The sequence below is a fragment of the Dasypus novemcinctus genome, chromosome 14, assembly GCF_030445035.2.
Source record: "Dasypus novemcinctus isolate mDasNov1 chromosome 14, mDasNov1.1.hap2, whole genome shotgun sequence".
Lineage (NCBI taxonomy): Eukaryota > Metazoa > Chordata > Mammalia > Cingulata > Dasypodidae > Dasypus > Dasypus novemcinctus.
The window spans coordinates 866,517-879,728 of NC_080686.1; the positions used below are offsets into that span (position 1 = coordinate 866,517).

Consider the following 13,212-nt stretch of genomic DNA (forward strand, 5'->3'; position numbering starts at 1 on the left):
CTAATTTTGCTTTAACTTTCATGTAATCTAAAATTTCCTTAAAAGTAAAGGGAAAAAAGACCATGAGTACATATAGGTAAAGCCCTTAGAAAACTGTGGTACAGTGTCAATTTTATATGAATACTCAATTACTCAATCCAAAAGGATGTGCAAAAACTTAACTGTTGTTACTTGAGACACAGAACCTAGAGGGCTAAAGAAAATGGAGGGTAGGTCAATCAGATTTCAATATACAGTCCTGCATACATTTTAAATTTCTTATTAATGCATTATTTTTGCTGCTATTTTGTATGAAAACCCTACTGTCCCAAATTGTGGAATACAACAATTTCAGTAGGTTTTTGTATCACATCTTTAGCAATCCAGACAGGCACATTGATGAGGTCCATTTGTGCTTTCTGGAGTCTGAAGCTTCAATGCAGAGTCATGGCTATAGGTAGGCTGGAAATATCTGGGCTAATTTCACCCATGACTGCTCAGAAGTTATATTTTGCCTAGAAGCCTCTGTGAGCCTTCCACATGTATCTGTTACAGCAGCACCTTACTTCCCAGCACTATATGTGTTTAGTTTCTTAGCACTTCTATAATACATTGCCACAGACTGGGTGGTTTGAGAACACAAACTTAAACCTTCACAATTCTAAGGACAAAAAGTCCAGCATTAATGTGTCCACAGCACCATACTCTGTGTCTCTCTCTGAAGATCCTTGCTAGGAACCATTCCTTGACTCTTCCAGCTTCTGGTGGCTCCAGGTGTCCTGGCTCCTGGCAGCATGACTCTAATTTCTTCCTCATCTTCACCTGGCCTGCTTCTCCAGTGTTGGTCCATCTTAACACAGCCTTCTCCTCTCTGTCTCTTCCCTTCTTGTAAGTGCACAAGTTGTATTATATTGCAGTTCACCCTGATTCAGTAGACCTCATCTTAATCACATTTGCAAACATCTTATTTCCAAAAGTGGTCACACTCACAGGTACCAAGGTTTTCTCAATGTAATTTGGAGGGACACAATTCAACCACTGATGTTCTGTCATGGTAGGTACATGACAATATGCCTTTGTCAAAATGCACAAAGCTGAGGATTAGGAAGAGCGAGCCTCCAAAACACTGTATCAATACTGTCCCTTCAATTGTTCATACCACAGTGATGAGAGTTATTAACAGGGGAAACTGCTGGCTCTAGACTGGGAGGGTGGCAGGGGAATATGTGGGAACTGTTTGTATTCTCCACAGTTTTTATGTGAATCTAAAACTTCTCTTAAAAATATATCAGATTTTTAATAATTTCACAGCACTTTTTCAGAAGATAACTCTTCCTACTAATGTTCAGAAATAGACTGACCAAACATTAACTTAAAATACAATCTACCAGTAAATGTGAACCAACTTTAGTTGTAACTACATTTTTAATTATGTGGTTGTGGCACTACTGACTCATTACTAAAAGCAAAATTTCACATGTGAATTAAGAAATCATGGCTTAACCTTTTTAAAGGTTTTTCTCAATATGGAATACTTAGTATCTACAGTCAACATTACTGATGCAATAAAATAATTGCATTTCTACTGTACTGTCTGTGGAATACTTTCTAGGGAATGTTTGAGGACACTCCCTTTTCTTTGGCCAGATGCTGATTTTGAGGTTCCCAACTGAATGGGATTGTCAGATAGTAGATTTTTTGGACTGGGTAGCAAATTTTCTTTTTTCATGCTTGAGACAAGAACTGGGAAAGGCATTCACAACAGAACTCTCAGGTGACATCTTACCAACAGATGAATGTAGGAAATCATTATTAATTTATTTACAGTTCACACTATGATCCCTTATTTACAGTCTACACAGGTGTCCCACTTGAGTAAAAGGTGGGTTTCAAAAAAAGTTGTAGTTTGGGGTTCATTTTAGACACCCAAAAGACAGATGTAGGGTACTTTATATAGATGACACAGCATAGGAAGGCAGCAGAGCACAGTGACCAAAAGCATGGGTGCCAAGGTCTGGTCAACTGTGTTCAAATCTCATTCAGAGGCCACCCAAAACAGGGAACATTATGTAAACTCTTTATGTGTCCAGTTTTCCATGCTGTCTTTTGAAGATTTTAGCCAGACCTGCTTATTAGTTTGTATTATGAGACTAAAAATAAGCAAATGTAAGGAAATCCTTAAGAAAAATGCCCAATATATCATAAAAGCCCCAGAAGAGTTCACTTATTAAATGTTGGGAGGAATTTCAAGAAACTTGCTAGTACTTCCCTCCAGAGTGGGTGCCTGATGGTTCCAGGACAAGGGGGATGGACACTGACTTTCAGCCCTCAGTGGGGTGATCCTTTACAGCTCACAGAGAACATGTGCTCTGTTCTGAGATCCCACATCAACCCTGTGTGGTCAAACAACACTGCTGAGTGAATGATTCTAGTCAGGAAATGTAGTCAGTGCCCCCACTCAGCAGATTCTGGGGTTACAAGTTACCTCCCAGGAGCTGTGGAGAAAGGCCTGCCAACTACTTTATTACAGGAGAGAGAGTGGTTCAAACCCTCACCCTGCCTTCTGCATAAGTGAGTTCTCTGACCCAAACCATAACTCAGGTTTCCCCTCATAGAGTTCCTCTGAAGGACCAGGGAACAAAACTTGTGAACATCGTGCCCCAAATACTCCCAATGTCAGCTGCCTCATGTGAGCCTTCCTGGGAGCATGTAATCTCTCCTAGTGATCAGGGGTGTGCTTGATTCCCATCCTGGCTCAGAACCCACCTTTTCACAAAGAGCTGCCACATGAGAGCTCTGCAAAGAATGTGCTCTCCTTGCACTCAAGTCTGAACAAGCAGTGGCAGAGTAGAGAGTCCCATCCATAGCTATCCCCACCCAGGACTTTCCTCAGCACCTCTAGCCTCCTTTCTTTGGGCCCCAATTGCTCATGTACTAAGGGATGTCCCTTCTTCTCCCTCCCCCAGGCTGCACTCAGTTACCTGCACCCTCTGCTATTATCCCAGAGAAATCCCACCATGAAATCTGGCAAAATCATATGCCCTTTTAGGTAAAGATAGACAATCCATTAATGAGAAAGGATAGTGAAGGGAATCACTCCATTTAACTTCAAAATTTGTCTTACTTATGCTCTAGCTTCCTAAACCATGGAACCACTAACAAGTCTAATATGTGTTATTATGGTCAACATCTAAAGAAGCTTATTTTGTGATGTAAAACACAATGGAAAAAAATTATTCTATTTTCCCATACTTACTATTGAAGAGCATACAGGGCAGTGAGAAAATCAGTAGGTAACTTCCTAAAATGAAAATTTTGGATAACCCCCAAGGATTAAAGGAAATATGTATATTGGTTTATAAACTGACATTTGGAAACTCAAGTTCTTATAGCTAGGTTTGGAAAACTAGTTATATGAATGGTACTAACATACCCCAAGTATACTGAGTTATATATACACTTAATGATGAATAGAGGTTGAAAAGGGTGTTAAAAACATCTTTAGTACACCTCATCATATGAAATGCATCCTTTCTGGTCCCTACCAATCCAGATTCACTCCATATTCTGCAATAATTATTTTACTACATCCCTGCTGAGTAAAATAACATTAACACAGACATGGTCTTGAGGAAGAGAGTGAATGGTAAAGAACTTTATAAGAAATGCTAAAGTTTTCTAAAGGGAGACTCATTTTGAGGCAACCAGCTTGATAGATGGATCTAAAATATAAAATAAGGATTAAGAGAAAACTATAAATCACATCTAAAACTCTTTAGGACAAATTGGAGAGGAGAAACTAGAAGAAAAGTGAATCATATTTTGTGGAAAAATTTCCTGCCAATTTTTTGGGGATTGAATTAATCATGTAGGCCGATATGATCATACCTCTTAAGCAGCAATTGAGATTTCCCATCTCTATGTACTGTGGAAACTAAGCTGGGAGCTTTTCCACCTGCTACCAACTCCAAATCTCTCTGGGCATAGAGTGACAGTTAGGACCATGAGCCTTACGTGCATCATGAGATAACCATGGCAACCGGTCATCACAGAATTTTCAAAGGGAATGTATTCTCCATATTGCAAGGTCCAACTGCTGCTGTGTGGCCATTTTACTTGGCCATCAGCATTGAATGGGTGTTTCTATATCTCAACATCCTCTCCAATATTTTTTATTTTTTGTTTCTTAATAACACCATTATAGTGAGTGTGACATGGTATTTCAGTTTGGTTTTGAGTTGCATGTCCATAATAGCTAATGAAGGTAAGGATCTTTTCATGTGCTTTCTGGTCATTTGTGTATACTCTTTGGAGGCACAAGTCTTTTCCCCATATTTAATTGGGTTTTCTTTCATTGTATTGTTGAGTTTTAGGATTTCTTTGTATAGTCTAGGTATTAAACCCTAATTGGATATATAGTTTCCAATTGTTTTCTCCCATGGAATGAGTTGTCTTTTCATTTTCATGATAAAATTATTTTAGGTGAAAAACTTTTTAATTTATATGAGGTCTTATCAATTTTTCCTTTGTTGCTTGTGCTTTGGGTGTAAAGTCTAAGAAACCATTGCCCAACACGAGGTGCTGAAGATCATTTCCTATGTTTTCTTCTAGAAATCTTATCTTACTAGTTCTTTTAGATCTTTATACATTTTCAGTTAATTTTTTGTATATGAGATGAGATCAGGGTCCTCTGTCATTGTTTTACATTTGGATATCCAGTTCTCTTAGCATCATTTATTGAATAGACTATTTTGAGTGGACTTGGCAGCCTTGTCAAAAATCAATTGGCCATAGTTATGAGAGTCTATTTCTGAATAATTTTGAGGGTCCATTCAGTTCAATTGGTCTATGTATCTACTTGTCCCAGGACCATGTTGTTTAGGCCACTGTAGCTTTGTAATATGTTTAAAGTGAAGAAGTGTGTGTCCTCTGAGTTTGTTTTTCATGATGGTTTTGGCTTTTTGGGACTGTATGTCCTTCCAAATAAATGTGTTGACTTGTCTTTTCCATTTCTACAAAGTTGTTTATTGCAATTTTCATTGGGACTGCATAGCATCGGTAATTCATATATCTTGGTATATTTAACCTTCCAATCCATGAGCAGGGAATATCCTTCCATTCTCTTAAAAATTCTTTTTGTATTCATAATTTTGAAGTTTCCCATGCATAATTCCTTTACATCCTCAGTTAAATTTATTCTGGTAGTTGGAAATGGACTTCTTTTTTTCATTTCTTCCTGAAATTATACATAAATACTACTGATTTGCTCATGTTTATCTCAACAAACAGCACTTTGCTGGAATTGTTAGCTTGAATAACTTTGTTGTACAATATACAGGACTTTCTATATATAAGATCATGTCATTTGCAAGGAGAAAGTTTTACTTCTTTTCCTAATTGGATGTCTTTAATTTCTTTTTCTTGCTTACTTGGCTCTGCCTACAACATCCAGTACAATGTTGAATTACATCGGTGACATTGGGCATCCTTGTCTCATTCCAGATCTTGGAAAGTTTTCAATCTTTCACCAGTGATATGGTATTTGCAGTGGTGTTTTTCAAGCATGCCCTTTATAATGTTGGTGAAGTTTCCTTTTATTCTTATTTTTCTAAGTGATTTTAGGAAGAAAGGATGCTGGATTTTGTCACATGCCTTTTCTGCATTAATTTAGATGATATTGTTTTTTCCCCCTTCATTTTTGGTTTTTAAACTCTCCAATCTTTGTGATTTCTTTCTGCTTGTGTTGGATTTAGTTTGTGCTGTTGTTTTGTTAGTTCCTCCTGATGTGCAGTTCGGTGTTTGACTTTTGCTCTTTTTTCTTTTGTAGTTTAAGCATTTAAGGCTATAAATTCCCCCCTCAGTACTGTGTTTGCTACATCCTGTAAGTTTTTGTATGTGGTGGTTTTGTTTTCAATCATCTCAGAATGTTTCCTAATTGCTTTCCTGCTTTCACCGTTGAGACAGTCCTTAAAAATGCTGCTTTCTCAAAGCTGTTGGGGGAGAGAATCAATGCCCAAAGGATGTTCATGAGCCACCAGAATGGCCCCAATGCTGACACAATTTCCTGACTCTACATTTCAAACCCTAACAATTATGTCATTTCCCTCACATGAACCCCCCCCAAAGGTCTAGATGAAGTCCAGACTTGTAGCCCTCTTCCCACAGCATTTTTACATTATCTGTCACCTACTTTGGTGAGCCTCTCTGACAGTCAAGTGACTTCCCTGAGTGGTGGTCTATTTGGCTCCCCAAGCTGGTGCAGAACCCTGGGCATCCCAGACCAACTGCTACACGGCAGCTCCTCAAATGATTAGCTTCATCTTCCACTGAGCAACCCTGGGTGATCAGTTGATGTTCATCAACAGGGATAGTGACCCACTGCACCAGGACTTTTTGGTTTAATGGATGAAGTCTGGAAGCCCCCAGCTTTTTCCCTGGCTAAGGTCTTCAATCCTGTCTGAGCAGCCTGGATTGAAAATAGGCATACATGATGTGAACCAATGTATATGAGGTGCAGAGGTGCCCAAAGATGTACTTACCAAATCCAATGGATGTGTCATGATGATGGGAACGAGTGTTGTTGGGGGGGGGGAGAGGGGGGGTGGGGGGGTGGGGTTGAATGGGACCTCACATATATATTTTTAATGTAATATTATTACAAAGTCAATAAAAAATAAAAAAATTAAAAAAAAAAAAAAAAAAAAAAAAGAAAGGAAGAAAAACAGGTATTAGTCATAAGGTAACCTGAACCTAGTAATTGAAATTCTTTCTAATAAATGGTTAAAAAAAAAAAAAAAAAAAAAAAAAAAAGAAAATAGGCATAGAGTTCACAAGCACTAATTATGTACCTTCTCTGCAAGTGTTCTTCCTCACCAAACCAGGTCCATTCTGGAAGATATGGGTCTGAGACCTTACAGTCCTTATGAATTTTACTGACCATTACTGATAACTACATGCCTTTTTCTTTACTGTTTCACAAGCTGAACTCACTACAGATCTGTGACAGTTAGGCTAATGTGTCAACTCAGCCATGTAATTGTGCCCAGTTGTTTGGTCAAGCAAACACTGAGCTAACTGTAATACAAGAGCATTTATGAACTTTAGTCACCATTGACTCTACTGCAGTGGTAAATCATGGATAGCTGGTTATAATTACATCAGTCAGGGGCATTGCCATCAGCAGTGAGTGATGCTTAACCCAATCAGTTAAATGCCACCCAACATTAAGAAAGCAAAAACCCAATTAAAAGTTATTAACAACCATGATTGTAACATTCTTACATCAATATCAAAATGTACGTGTTAAGGCTAGGGGAGTACAGAAGAGATATACTAAATGTATGCTATGGACCATATTTAGTGGTAATAGTCTGATGATAAATCTCATAATCTGTAACAAATGAATGTTCCACAATGGTGTGGTTGTTGAAGGCTTGTAGTATGGGAATTCTGCATATCAGCATGATTGTTTTGTAAGTTCACAACTTCTTTTATATATATATATATATAGGGGAAGTGATTCTGGCATTGAAAGAGAATTGCCCAGCCCATCTTTGTACAGCCAATATGTCCCAGAATTTGTCAAGAACCTTCACTGGACTTTCATTGCAGCCCCTGGTTGCAGCCTGCCTGTGGAACCTGGACTTGTGAATCCCCATGGCTGTGTGAGAGATTCTTATAGAATCACATGCTATTGACATAATTTCTTGTTGATTCTATTTCCCTAGAGAACACTGACTTATACAGCTTTGTACAGGGAGTGGTGTTTTTTTTTCCAATTTCTACTCAATTTATTCATTTTTTTAAAAGATATTACATTAAAAATATATATATATGAGGTCCCCATTTGCCCCCACCACCCCCACCCCACCACTCCCCCCTCAGTAACACTCTTCCCCATCATCATGTCACATCCATTGCATCTGGTGAGTACATCTCTGGGCATCGCTGCACCCCATGTCCCGTGTTCCACACCATAGCCCACACTTTCCCATGTTCCATCCAGTGGGCCATGGGAGGACATACAACATCCAGCAATTGTCCCTGGGGTACCACCCAGGACAACTCCAAGTCCCAAGAATGCCTGGAAGTGGTTCTTGAGGAACAGAGTCTTTACATGGGGTGTCTGAGGTGGTTTTGGGAGTTTTGCAATAGTCTGTTTAATTGAACTCAAGGGAACTGACAATTCCCTTTCCAATAACAAAGAGGCTGCTGATGGTTTATGGTGTGAGTTAGCAATTGAGATGCACAGATAGCATCACTGGATTCCCCTACTTCCATACTTATAAGAAGCAAGGATCTGGGTGAGAGTGTTTTTAATACCTTAACAGAGTTCTGTGCAGTCAAACAGTGTAATGATGTTGGCTGGCTCCTCCTAGATAGTCTGGATAGTGTTACAACAGAAAGAGATGAGTTAAAGGCTTCAGATTTGAAACTTAAACTCCACATGGATGATGCAAAAGTTTCTATGTGTGCTCTGAAAGAAAATCTTGTCTCCTGTGCCACAGGCTTGAAATATCTGAGAACCAAACTCAGACTCTCATTGTATGAGTAATGGAGTTACAAAAGAAACTAAAATCCCAATCCTGCAGGGTTTCTTCAAACTGAAGACTTTGATTGGAAAAGAGTGGAATTCAGAGAATTGGGATGGAGATATATGGGATGATGATATTGATGGAGACATTGAAACCCTGAATTCTGCTGCGACTTTATCACATAAGCCTGCCATGGCCTGCCCTGTCCAGATCATACCTTGCCAACCTTGTATCATCCAATGTCCAGCCTGCTCCAGGGAGTCTGAAACAACTTCCAGCCCTGAGGTGGGTACCAGCCAAACTGCAGCCTGCCCTGCCCAGCCTCTGGCCTGCCCCAAGGAGTCTGGACCTCCTCCCAGCACTGAAACATGTACCAGCCGAACTCCAGCATGCACTGCCTAGCCTCCAGTCTGCCCTGAGGAAACTACCTTCCAACCCCTGCCTGAAGAGATTAATCCTGTCTCACCAGAAGAAAATGCAAGAGAATGCCCTGAGGTCAGTAGCTTGCAAGGCATTTCTAATCCTTCTCCTTACCCACCCCCACCACCTCTCTTGTATTTGAGACCTATTACTAGACTAAAATCACAACAAGACCCCAAAGGTGAAATACAAAGTGTGACCCATGAGGAAGTAATGTATACTCAGAAAGAATGGCATGAGTTTTCAACTTATATAGACAGAAATCATGGGAATATGTGTGGGAATGGATACTAAGGGTATGGGATAATGGTGGAAGAAATATAAAGTTGGATCAGGCTGAATTTATTGATATGGGCCCACTAAGCAGAAATTCTGGATTCCGTGCTATAGCTGGATGGGTTAGAAAGGGCTTTTTTTTTTTCATTTATTTATTTTTTATTGACTTTGTAATAATATTACATTAAAAAATATATATATATGAGGTCCCATTGAACCCTACCACCCCCACCCCACCTCTCCCCCCCACCCCAGCAACACTCCCTCCCATCATCATGACAGATCCATTGCATTTGGCAAGAACATCTCTGGGCACCACTGCACCCCATGGTCAACGGTCCACACCATGGCCCACACTCTCCCCCATTCCATCCAGTGGGCCCTGTGAGGATTTACAATGTCCAGTGATTGCCCCTGAAGCACCATCCAGGGCAGCTCCATGTCCCAAAGATGTCTCCACCTCTCATCTCTTCCTGCCTTTCCCCATACCCATCAGCCATCATATCCACTTTTCTCAATCCAATGCCACCTTTTCTATGTGGACATTGGATTGGTTGTGTCCATTGCACCTCTATGTCAAGAGGAGGCTCAGATTCCACATGGATGCTGGATGCAATCCTCCCACTTTCAGTTGTAATCACTCTAGGCTCCATGGTGTGGTGGTTGTCCTTCTTCAACTCCATCTTAGCTGAGTGTGGTGAGCCCAATAAGTCAGATTGTAGGTGCTGGAGTCTGTTGAGGCTCAGGACCTGGCTATCACATTGTCAGTCCAGAGATTCAAATCCCCTAAATATATCTTAAACCCCGACACTAACTGCACCTCCAGCACATTAGCATGAAAGTCTTATGAAGAGAGATCCCATCTGAGTCCAGATTCGTCACACATAAACACCAGTTCCAAAGAGGGGCCATCTGACCTGGTAGTTAACCCCATCGGCCATGACCATAACTCCCATGGGTCTCTTTAGCCCTCGAAGGAACCGATATCTGGGGGTTGTATCTGCTTTATCTGTCTCTCAGACTCTGCTCAGTTGTGCATAAGGGCAATCCTTCTGACAGCCTCCAGACTCTTTTTTAGAGACTCGTAGCCATATAAACTCATTTCTCCTTTCCATTTCCCCCTTACATTAGATCAAACAGCATTTTAAAGTCATGTTATTTTATGTAGACAGGGATATTCCGCTGATCCGCGTTGAACCTTCCGTATGAGGTCATTTTCCAGTTGCATCATCAGTTGGTAGTTGATAGTGGTCCCGCGGTGCCAGGGAGGCTCATCCCCGGGTGTCATGTCCCATGCTGGGGGAAAGGCATTGCATTTACATGCTGAGTTTGGCTTCGAGACTGGCCACATTTGAGTAACATGAAGGCTGTCAGGAGGAAATTCCCAGGCACAATGTTGCTCTAGGCCTTGTTCTTATTTTAGGCTTATCAGCTCACAAGCATAGTCATTAGGGTCATGGGCTCACTGTTGAACCCTCACTCCCTCCCAGTCCCCGCCGCTGCACCTGGGAGACTGTCGCTGCTCCCCTAGGGACCACGACAGAGCACCACTGGCCAGGAACCCAGTACCCCCCCTGCTGCGGTTTCCAATTGTTGCCACTATGAGTATATCCAAACATTGCCATGTACCCTGGACATATGTTCTGTACAGCTCCCTGTCAGCCATATATCCCCTGTCAATGGTATCCCATACCAGTATTCCTCCATTGCCTTTGTTGAACCACTCTGTGATCCAGAACTCCCTGAAATTTGAAGCCCAATATAATGTCAGGGTCCCTTACTAGGAAATGGCATATAGCGATGGGTTTAAAGGTTATATAAAGAATACGTGTTGACTTGGAAAAAATTCTACATCCTATCTTCCCCCCCCCTAATTATTGAGCTTCTCTTCACAGGAGCCCTAGACCACAGCAATGCATATATATAGTATACAGCACTCCCATACATCCACCACAAAACCTTTCCCTTCCACAGCGATACTCTTACACCCTATTCACATCATATTTACTTAACCTAATGTACAGAGTCTGAGACAATAGCTTTCAAACAAGGTGGCATTTGTGCTTACATTGTGGTGCATGCTTTAGGATACACAGTTTTTTACATTCTTAGTTAACCTATGTTTTACATTATGGTTTACATTATCAGTCTGTCATCTCCTATATGTTATGCTGTAATATTACATGTTTTATATCCATCCTTGTGTACTCTCATGAAACTCCTCTCTTACCCCCCATTTACCTTGGTTCCACACATTTAACGTCCATTTTTCCTTCCACCTTGGTGCCCACAGTGACAGCCAGCCTCCGTTTCCCGAGGAGCCACTTCCAGATATAGATGGAATAGTGTTCAGGGTCTAACTTGCTCAACTGCCCCAATGCCCTGGGAGCCACCCTTTCTTTCGAGGGATACAGTTCCCTCTATTTGATGGCATTAGTCCTCCCCAGGATGTGGGTCCACCCCCACTCTCACTACTTGGGTTTCTACCCCATGGTGTCACCCACTCTGGCAGAATGAGCATTTAGACATTCCCCAGGAGCCCGTCCTGCATCAGACCCTCCCCTCCGAGCATTCTAAACAGGTAACCCTCTTTATTATATTTTGATATGATTTTCTCGGCATTTTACTCTCCACCAACACCTGACCCTCTCCTGTGTTCGTATGCTACCCCTCCCTCCCCCCACTTTTGGGCAATGTTACCCATCCGCCCATCCCCAGCCTCCCTCAAACCCGCAGAGCCCCAACCAAAGGCAACCCCTGCCCCCCTTTTATCTCTTCTTTGTGTTCATACTTACCACCATCTCGTCTTAAATTCCACCCCTGCAGACATCGGCTCACATCCTTCCTCCACCCTCCAATTTCCTGTAAGCCTATCGTTCAGTCTCTTGCTATCTAGGGCAGCTTGTTTATTTCATATCATTGAGGTCATGTAGTATTTGTCCTTCAATGTCTGGGTTGCTTCACTCAACATAAGGTTCTCAAGATTCATCCATGTTATCACATGTGTTTGTAGTGTGTTTGTTCTTACAGCCGAGTAGTATTCCATTGTGTGTATATACCACATTTTATTGATCCACTCATCTATTGATGGGCATTTGGGTTGATTCCAACTTTTGGCAATAGTGAACAATGCTGCTATGAACATTGGTGTACATATATCTGTTTGCGTCCTTGTTTTCAGTTCTGCTGGGTATATACCCAGCAGTGGTATTGCTGGGTCATATGGCAAATCTATGGCTAGTTTTTTGAGAAACCACCATACTGTCCTCCAGAATGGTTGGATCCTTCTGTATTCCCACCAGCAGTGGATGAGTGTTCCCCTTTCTTCACATCCTCTCCAGCACTTGTATTCTTCTGTTTTTTTCATAGCTGCCAATCTTATGGGTGTACGATGGTATCTCATTGTGGTTTTGATTTGCATTTCCCTGACAGCTAGAGATTTGGAACATTTTTTCATGTGCTTTTTTGCCATTTGTATTTCTTCTTTGGAGAAGTGTCTGTTTAAGTCTTTTTCCCATTTTTTAAATGGGTTGTTTATCTTTTTATTTTCAAGATATAGGAGTTCTTTATATATGCAAGTTATAAGTTTCTTATCAGATATATGGTTGCCAAATATTTTCTCCCACTGTGTGGGCTCCCTTTTTACTTTCTTGACAAACTCCTTTGAGGTGCAGAAGGCTTTAACTTTGAGGAAGTCCCATTTATCTATTAGTTCTTTTGCTGCTCGTGCTTTTGGTGTGATATTCATGAATCCATTTCCTATTACAAGGTCCTGTAGATGTTTCCCTACACTGCTTTCTAAGGTTTTTATGGTCTTGGCTCTTATATTTAGGTCTTTGATCCATCTTGAGTTGATCTTTGTATAAGGTGTGAGATGGTAATCCTCTTTCATTCTTCTACATATGGCTATCCAGTTCTCCAGACACCATTTGTTGAATAGGCCACTCTCTCCCAGTTGAGAGGGTTTGGTGGCTTTATCAAATATTATGTGGCTATATATGTG

General features: G+C 40.9%; 1 long non-coding RNA gene across 7 annotated transcripts in view; it reads left to right on the plus strand.

The window, feature by feature from the left end:
- LOC131273224 (uncharacterized) overlaps positions 1-13,212 on the plus strand; it is a 123,458-nt gene that overhangs the window by 6,702 nt on the left and 103,544 nt on the right. For 6 of the 7 annotated variants that reach the window (XR_009180355.2, XR_009180354.2, XR_009180352.2 and 3 more), the window contains exon 4: positions 8,487-9,008. This is a non-coding gene — a long non-coding RNA (uncharacterized lncRNA). The remainder of the gene's footprint in view (positions 1-8,486; positions 9,009-13,212) is intronic. The other variant, XR_009180353.2, reaches the window with a different exon arrangement.